Source organism: Nicotiana attenuata, unplaced genomic scaffold (genome assembly GCF_001879085.1).
Source record: "Nicotiana attenuata strain UT unplaced genomic scaffold, NIATTr2, whole genome shotgun sequence".
NCBI classification, from domain to species: Eukaryota; Viridiplantae; Streptophyta; class Magnoliopsida; order Solanales; family Solanaceae; genus Nicotiana; species Nicotiana attenuata.
The window spans coordinates 4,392-14,461 of record NW_017672525.1 but is presented as its reverse complement, the minus strand read 5'-3'; positions in this window follow the sequence as shown (position 1 = coordinate 14,461).

Sequence of the window (10,070 nt, the reverse complement as noted above, 5' to 3'; positions counted from 1 at the left end):
TATATATAAATAACATGAACCTCGGCATTATAAGCACTACATTATCATAACGACACCTGAACATGGACTGCACATATTTAGATCATAACACCTATAAGCTACCTTTCAAGTCAAAGCTTATTGATATACAATCAAGCGAAAATATTTTCCTTCCACGACACTTTCGGCCTTCAAGGTGGCCTCCTCGACTCGTAAGCTTTGCCATAACACATTCACAGAAGCAATCCCAACCCCTAAACTTATCTAACAAGGATGACAGCTAGACACCTCGCATAAGCTAACTATCCATCAACATTCACCTTCAATAATTTACACTAGGATGATACACAAATGATCTCCACCTACCTTCTTAGACATAGACATGTGAATACACAAAATATATGGCGAACAACTATGGGGAAACTTCATACTCCTAGTGCGGCCTAATGTGGAATACACTTACGCAACCTTTATTATCAACTCACATAACATCTTCAGGGGAAAATATTGAGAATAACCTGTTCACCCTTCTAAACTCTAAATCTCTAGGAGAACCCTCTCACTAAACCCTTGATGACTTTCGACAGTTAATCTAAGATGCGCTATCATAAACTGACCATAAAATTACCTATCGAATATATGTGATCACACGGGGATGCTCCCTCTTGACATGTTTGAACTTCAATATCCAATAGATTTAATGCAATGAGGAGCAATGAAGTTCAAGGTTGGGATGGAATTATTCAGGAATCCATTTATGCGCCGAGCAGAGTATTTCACGAGGTGATATGCTAAGAGACACTAAGCTTATTATTAACAATACTAACATGATTAATCATTGTGACGACATCAATTATTAGACAAATAAGGCATAAGGGTAACTCGTACATTGGCAATAGGAACCATTAAGGAGGAATATTCAAGTAAGTGACCCAGTCGTCTCCTGGAGTGTAGGGAAAATCTGTTTATCAAGAATGAGAATACCCTGGCACCTTGAATGCGATATGGGTTTCAAAATACATGAAGTTGGATTACACTCTTAACATTAACTGACACACGGAATCTATGCCACAAGCCCATGAGGATGGAAAGAAGAGTAACACTTATGGGATTATCATATTTGAAACGGCTTATCCCTTCCGGATAATTGATCCTGTATGAGAGAACAAAAGATACGACTACTTGTCTTCCAAATCAATATGCTCATGATATGTGCAAAAATCTAAAGGCATCTAATCTCAACCTTTCATGAGTGAAACCACATAGCTAGGAACTCCTACCGTAGGGGTGAAATCATGTATTGGTTAGAGGGGTTTTAATGGTTGACGTAACGCTCCGGGAGGAAAGACAATTAAAACTCTTATCCTCCTTAAGGAGGTGAAATGCTAGGGGTAGCAAAATTTCCCGCACATAACAATGACGTTGTCAATAATCCTAGAAGCCGAGTGAGCAGAAGGCCACGTAACCCATCCAATCCGACCCATTTAAGACTTTTTGAAAAAGGGACACACTTTGGTTCGAAATCATGGCAATATATGCTTGAACTTTAAGGAAAATCATTACTTTTGAAACCCATGAGACAAGCCCTCGTAGTCCTAGAGAATCGTCAATATTGGCAAGAAATTACTTAAAATCATTACGAGCTGGTATAGAGTAAGGCCTCGAGGCGACCGTATGAATAATTATGAAAGGGTGAGAAGTCTTGATGCACTTATCGGAGAGGAGTAACCTAATTTATCTAGTCATAGGGACAAGTAGAGCATGTAGATGATTGTTAGAAGAGCATCTACAAGGAATGCCAGCAATATTTATTTATTCTAACAAAAGGAATATGTCCCCATCCTTAATGCTATAAGACTTCCTCTTTGATGCCATGAAACATAAATGAATTTTACAATGAGAGTTATCAGATGAAATAGATAGTATGGTAGCAAAACTAATGAGCACCATTTGGAACCAACAAGCTTAAACCAAGTTGAAGTCATTAGAAGTCTGTAGAAAAGGAGAAATTTGCCCACTCTCAGGGCGCTTGTAGAGTACATAAAAGTGAGGTTAATTAAATCAGATCATATAGTTGGATAACTAGTCGAGACATTGAGATAATATCGCATTGAAGATTACGGGTAAACAACACATGATGCAAGACAAATTAAAAGAAAGTGAGAGAGCCTTATGGAAGTAACCTTTACATTGTAACCACTAGGAATGGTGGTAATACAAAGCGATTGCGAGAAGCTACATTTTTGAAAGAAGATCTCTGTATGTAGTCACGTGATGTATAGCTCCATAATTCAAAAATCCGATTATATTTAGCAACTGAACTTCACAATGAAGCACTATAGCACACTTCTACACAACCAACTATTACCAGCCAAATTGGGAGACACTATAAGACTTGATTAAGAGAAAAGTTTTGGCATACGAATATGTTATTAGGTGTATTGCTCCTTGGTCAACCCAAAACCAAAGGCGAGAGTTACACTGATAAGCAGATCGTTAGACTAGCACATGTGTAGATAATCCATTATCGAAAGGAGATCATTCAATCTCAGCAATTGCGGCATGCTACTATCAACCCTTAATGAGCTTGAAGTGAGGTGGGAACCCAATGAGATAGTACAAAATAATTATGGAAGGTTTGCAGATGTTCATAATGAGTTCTCCATGGATTGTGACTTGAGAAATACCTAGATGCTAATGAAAGATAGAAAGACAAGAGAAACAGACGTTGTGCTACGATAACATAACCTCCAAAGGTGCGCTTTATCTTGACGGAGAGCCTAGTAAGGGTCCTTACGAGAAAGGAAGTGTTACAATGACACATAGAAGGATATGTTCTCTCATGGTTATCGAACAAGTGTTGGGAAACTAGCACAATGAATTCACTAACTAAGGAACACAATTAACACATGTTGTGGAGGTGTAAAGAGAAAATAAACATTTGTTATAAGCTGGACATGCTTATGCTATATTAACTCCCAACTGCAATATATGACCACGCCACGAGCAACCACAATACTAGAACAAAGTGATCTACTTACTGCGGGATGTCCCAAGTGGACACGAAAGTTATGGCGACACAAGATCTTCCTATGACGGGATGTGAGGATCTCAATTTTCAGAGAGACTTTATGCACACGGTGACCATTTCGATTGACATGCACTCATGTGATAGGTGTTAAGGTATGCTCTTATGTTACTAGATAGTGAGAAGCTTTCATGATGATATTCGCAAGAGAGTAGATTGACTTGTTCAAACCATATAAGCCATATACACAACTGAGTAAAAGAGTGACTCGAGAAGGATCACAACACTGGGATGCTTTACATGGAACTCGACACCAAATAGGTAAACTTTACGATGGTGCATGCATAGGTGCAAGTGGGCAGATGTTGTCCATTTCAATAAAATATTCTATAAGAAATTCATCAGGTATAGTCCCTTGTTAATAATTTAGGAAATGCAAGTCGGGAGTATTAATCCTAGAGTCATAACCCCATTCAAGGACACAATTATAAAACTTAATTCCACAAGAATGTAAATAAGAGGATTTGTAATAGAGTGGATTCACGAATAATGCGTCTCGTTCAAAGAGTCGATACATGCAATGTTTTGTTATTCAACACCTAGTTAAGACCATGTTTATGAGAATTCTTCAATATGGATGTACATATACAACGAGTAGAAATTTTGATCTGACTCACTTAATGACTTTAGGTTGGTAGGGCAATAGCTTAATCGATACCCCTCGACTCCACATCCCTAACGTACGTAGGTAACATACTGATATACTACATGATCTGGTGGTGCAGAGACATTAATAGGAACAAGGGTACTCCCCTTAGCAACAAAGTTCTACCAATCCCTCCATGGCTCGATACATTCTCCTAACAAATGCTTGGGCAATCTCCCGCATATTCTATGGTGGAGGCATTCCCTCCTTTCTGCTTCCAAAATCATGAATTACTCATCTTGAGATTAAGACATAGAATGGAAATTAGCTCCCTATCTTGAGCTCTACTGCACGATCTGGAGTATCAAAGAAGGGTGAAATTCCTAAATGTCCGAATAGCCTCCAACTTATAGATGTGGTCGACTACACACCGATAAGAAGGACTCTACTAGACACGGCTCCGAGACATCCTAGGACACTTTAAAACCTTAGGCTCTGATACCAAGTTTGTCACGCCCCAAAATCCGAGGAGCGCGACCGGCGCTCAACCGAGTAAACCCGACTGAGCAAGCCTGTTAGGTTTCATTCTACCCAAACTAATTCATGAATAAATAGGAGATGGACTCCATTAATCAAATTCTATAAACATGTCATTAACGATTTCCATTTCATTTTCATTAGCAACTTCATTCACAATTTTGAAGACATTACAAGTTTTATACATCATTGCCAAACATCAATATTTCTATTTTAATTCCAATACCCGACACTACCCACAACCTGTCTACGGAGCCTCTAAATACAACTGAAGAATAATATGGAAATGCCGGCAACAAGGCTCCGGCTATACCTCAAATACAAAGTACATGATTAACAGATGAAACAGGACCCCGAAATAAAGTGGGGCTCACCAAGTCAGCTGAAAGGATGATGCGGCACTAGCTGCGACCAACACTGCCTGCTATAGAAACACCTACATCCATTTAAAGACGTAGCGCCCCCGGCAAAAGGGACGTTAGTGCCATCGAATAGCACTAGTATGTATAACTAAACACCATCTAGTTAGAAAGAACTTTCATATAAAGATAAGGAAATCACAAATATAACCCAAAAGCTTTAAATGATCACAACATTATCAATAATAAAGAATTATACAATTTTTACATCATGTTTCCATAGCCTTTAGTGTGGGGCATTTCATATTGTTCATCCTTGTTCGCTATACCACCGCTAGCTTGAGCGGAGTCCTATCTCGACCCGATTGGCTAGGCTGCCTCATTTGAGACATACACTTCAATCACAATCTCTCTTCCCTTTTTATCTGGGGTTCAATATCAACATACTACCACCATGTGTGCGGCATGGTGTCCGATATCGGCCCGATCGGCTAGGCCGCCTTACCAAGGCATTTCCCTTTTCCATCAATCATCTCAATTCAACCTTTGTTTCACATATATCGTTCCATAGGCACATGGGGCCAACTCTATCACATTGTATATTTGGCACTAGGCCACATCTCACATCATTCCCAATTTTAATGTTAGATTTGTAATTCAAGATAATAAGTGCACACAAGAGCAATTAAAATTGTAGGCATAGAGGAGACTTCACATAGATGGCACAACATATGCAGCTTCAATTTGAATTTAAGGTCTAAGCATTTCAATTCATGATCCATAGTCCTTGCACCTTTTCAAGTTATCAATTATAGCATATTGATCATATTGAGACATACTTTCCATGCATATGAGGTTGCAACACCAATTCAAGTGAAAGAACAATCAATACAACAATTCAATTTCTATCTTACCTTATTCACACAACCACCGATAAAGCTCAATTTCTAAAAGACGGGGTTTTAGCCATACATACCTTGTTTAAGCTTTCCTTAAGTTACTACGACGTTCCGGAAATTCTAGCAATCCCAATCTACTTTGAGACATAACAAAATTGAACACAAATTAGGAAGGTATTCATGGTTTCAGCTCATTTGAGCATTTTATCAAATACTAGTTGAGCATCTTGATTTCAAATCTCTTTTACAAGGTTTCCTTCATTCCCCAACCCAATCTTTACTTATTTATGTTCAACAATCTTCCCACAAACCTAATTTGTACATACATGTATACATAATACTATTACACCCAAGAATCATACCTCAATAACCCATCTTATACCCCAAACTGGAAATTAAAGTCTAATGTATGGAACCTTACCTCTTAGATGAAGATCATGTGATTGGGTTCTTTGATTCTTGAAGACTTGAGCAAGAGATGGGTGATTATTATGCTAGATCCCTCCTTTCTCTATCTATATGCTCTCATCTCTCTCTAAAATCAGTAGGAAATGACCCCAAAATGAACCCCAAAGCCTATATATTAAAATGGGGTCGGGTTATAAAAATAGGAAAAATAAGCCTCCGAAATCGGGTCTGCGATCGCAGAATGGACCGCAAACCAAGAATGTGGGCCACAGAATGCATCGCAAAATATGTGCCCAAAACTGGGCAACACTGCCCAATTTGCGACAGATCTGCGATCGCAAAGTCAAAAATGCGACAGTTTTACGATCGCAGATTCGACATGGGATCGCATTTTTCCAGCCTTTGGTAATTTGATCATAACTTTGTGTAGGAATGTCAAAATGACAAACGGTTTGAAGCGTTAGAAACTAGACTCAAAGATCTTTCATTTGATAGGTTATTCATTACACAAAACCTTATACATGTTTAGATATTCTCGTTCAAAGTATGGACTAGTGCAAGTACCTTTGGAATCTTAGCCTATTATGAAATGTTTCCCATTTGGCTTACACTTAGGCCTCTCCTTGGACCCCACCTTACTTAACATATGACTCATACACTTTTTTACCAAATCCAATTGATTCCCATCTTGTTAATAGCATATAAACATTATAATTAGCCTACATGGCACCACGAAATCCTAATTTACTTAGTAAAATTTTTCGGGGCCTTACATGGCCTAGCTACCTGGATCCACGAGTACACGTTTTATTTGAAATGTATTCATGAAGAAAGAGATTACCAGTGCGTCATTATGAGGTTGAGACAAGGCCTCGGTGTCCTTTTCGCTGAACGTGAGGGCATCCTCGGGTATGTACCCCCCAGTTCGCTTTTCTCTAGTGATGGATATTTTTGTCTTTCTCATTACGGGCTCCGGGGGATCGTCGACACCTCCCAAGATAATGTGGATAACATGTTTTGGCTCGTTCGCTTCATTCTTTTTGGCCGCCTCTCTTTCTCGGAACTGATTTTTGGCCCGGTTGCTTAACAATTCTCGGAGGTGACCTTTATTGAGTAGCCTGGCTACTTCCTCTCAGAGCTGGTGGCAATCTTCGGTCCTATGGCCGTGTGTATGATGAAATTCACATACTAAGTTATGATTCCTTTGGGAGGGATCCGACTGTATAGGCATGGGCCATCTGGCGTGTCTTATTTTGCTGATGGCGAAAATGATATCTGATACATCGATGTTGAAGTTGTATTCTGATAAGCGCGGGTGCCCCTATGGGCCCCGTGTTTCCATCGAATCCGGTTCTGTTAATGAGTCCCGAAGGATTCTATCCTCGATTGATCAATCGATCATTGCGAGGTGGGTTGCGCCTCGGGGCGTTCCTCCTGTCTTCGGTGTATGGCTGATATCTTTCCTTATTTGGCTTTGGCTCCTTCGTCAGAGGCCTACTCGGATATACTGAGCCCGAGGGGGCTCCTAGTTGATCATCCTCGACCCTGATCTTTGACTGATATCGGTTGTGGACATCCGACTAGGTTATGGCGGGATACTCGATCAGATTCTCTTTCAGCTGCCTTGAAGCTACTAAGCTCTGTCACACCTCCTTTTTCCTACCCCCGGAAGGGGTGTATAGGGGAGTTTTTTCCAATTAAAGTCACAATCGAAACGGGATTATTTATTTATTAAATTCAGAGTCGCCACTTCGGATAATTTTATGGTGTCCCAAGTCACCGGTTCAAATCCCGAACCGAGGAAAAGATTGACTCTGTTTTACAGTCCGTGAACATAGAAATCCGGGTAAGGAATTCTGTTAACCCGGGAGAAGGTGTTAGGAATTCTCGGATTCCGTGGTTCTAGCACGGTAGCTTAACTGTTATAATTGTCCTATTATCTGATTTTAATACATGTTTTAACCTATGGTGCAATTTTAACTTTATAACAGCTTTTATTTAATTATTTTTAGGAAGATTTCAACGTTATTTAAAACACTTCTTGAACCACGTCACATAAATGCACCCACGGTCCCTGACATATTTTATCCAACATTGTTGAGATTTGGATTTGGGTCACATAAATGCACACCCGAATTTATGAAGGTAATTTTTGAAATAGCGCGCCTAAAGCAACTACGCACTTTTAAGTTTGCGAGGGCCATGGGAATTCAACTAAATGGAACGCCTCGATTTCTAAGGATTAAAAAATTAATTAAGCGAGGGCCATGCATTTTGAGATTTTATTCGGCATGGCGTACCTGATCCATTAAAAGAATCTAATTTAAATAACCAATGAAAGAGTTTAAATCCTACTTTTAAACTAACGGCCAGACTAATTAAAAAGTGTCTTAAAGGGAAACATAGCCAATTATTTAAAAGAAAAGAAACGGCTTGGGCATTTGAGCAAATTGGGCCAACACTAGACCCCATCTTTAGAACCAAACACTTGTGCATCATCAACTAAATGTAAATCAACTAAGACCATATGAAGACATGAAATTGAGCTACACTTTTTATTTCTGAATTTCTACTGTTTATCACAAATTAACCAATTAAACTTCCAATTTTTTTTTCTGCATGCATTTTTTGAGTTAAGTTTGCTATGAGGAAAAATCCAGCAGCAACACACAAGCTATTGGGCTCGAGAGGCAAGCCCAAATAGCGAAGGCATACTATTTACTTTGCAAGTGACCTCGAGGCCCAGGCTCAAAAAGCCCAACCTCTGTCAAAGCCAGAAACGAGGCTCAAGACTCAAGATCGAGTCCCTACCAGCCATAAAGTACGAATTTCATTTGAAAACAAAATGATAAGCTTCATCACTCTAAAACCAATGGAACATAGGGAAACTTCAACAGCTACTGAAAACGCATGCCTAAATTTGACTACGCTGATAATGCATTTAACAAGTATTCATGCCTGAACGCAAACTTAAACTCAAATACAGCCTGAAAACTTCAAACCCATTAAATTTGCCTTAATTCCAACAGTAATGAGATCTGGATAATTAGCACCATTCACTTAAATCCAGAAATCAACACCAAACTTTTAAAGGGCATAAATTCACTTCTACAGCATATCAATAACATAAGATAACCAAGTTAGCATGTACAACACATGGCCTATTACAGAACATTCAAAGAAATAGAGAAAAAAACAAATAAAAAGGGAATCCGAAACAATTTGTATTCAATCAGGCTTCAGTTGGAAATACATGTTCTTAGCTACTTGTTGACAGTGGTTTGAAGTAATACCTGATAAGGAACAAGGAAAAACAAAAGAGGTGAAGAATCAGCAATAAGCAGTAGCATAAATCAGCTTAAACCAGCAATGAAACAGTGCCAAAAATCCAGCAAATCAGGCATCAAATTTTCAAACTAATTCTGATGTTTAGAGCCCCAAATGCACCATTTATACTAATCCCTTTAAATCTGACTTTTCAACAAGGAAATTAAACTTGAATTCAAGCAGAAAACTCCAACAATTTTCAGTATTCTTCTTAAAAGAGCTCCAGCCGTTTGCTTTAGTATTTTTTCAGAGTTTTTATCTCTAATCTTTCTATGTTCAGCAATTTTTGGTCTTCAGCGTTTTCAGTGTATTTTTATGACTTGAATATCAAGTAACGATGCCTTTATAGGCAAGGTATTAGGGCAGCTTAAAAGGATCAGTTTTTGCACTTTGCACCTTTTGGAATTTTGGTTTTAGTTTAGATACCCTTAGTGTAAAATTCAGAACTTCAGGTTAGTCCCCACCCCAGCTTCCTAGAAGCTTCCTCAATCAGTTATTCAGAGATTCCTTTAGCTAGAGTTCCTAAATTACCCTTACAACCCCTGTTATTTACCCTTCAATTAACTTGGGTTAAGTTAGACCACAGTTCAAATAAACTAGCCTCTTAAACTAGGTCAGTGGTGACCATAGTTACTATGAGGGGCTTGAATACTCAGAAATGATTAAACGAAACCATAGAAAAGAACAAATCCAACACTGAAGGGCAAATTCAATAATCCTGATTTTAGGCTTAAACTAACTTTAGCTAATCAAAACTGAGAATTGAACTTGGCTATTAAAGCTAATCAGTCAAATCAAAGCAAAACAAAAAGAAACAAATAAAACTGAACCAAATAAAGAAAAAAATAGAAAAATACTACAGTGCATAAAATTGATGAGAGAAAGGA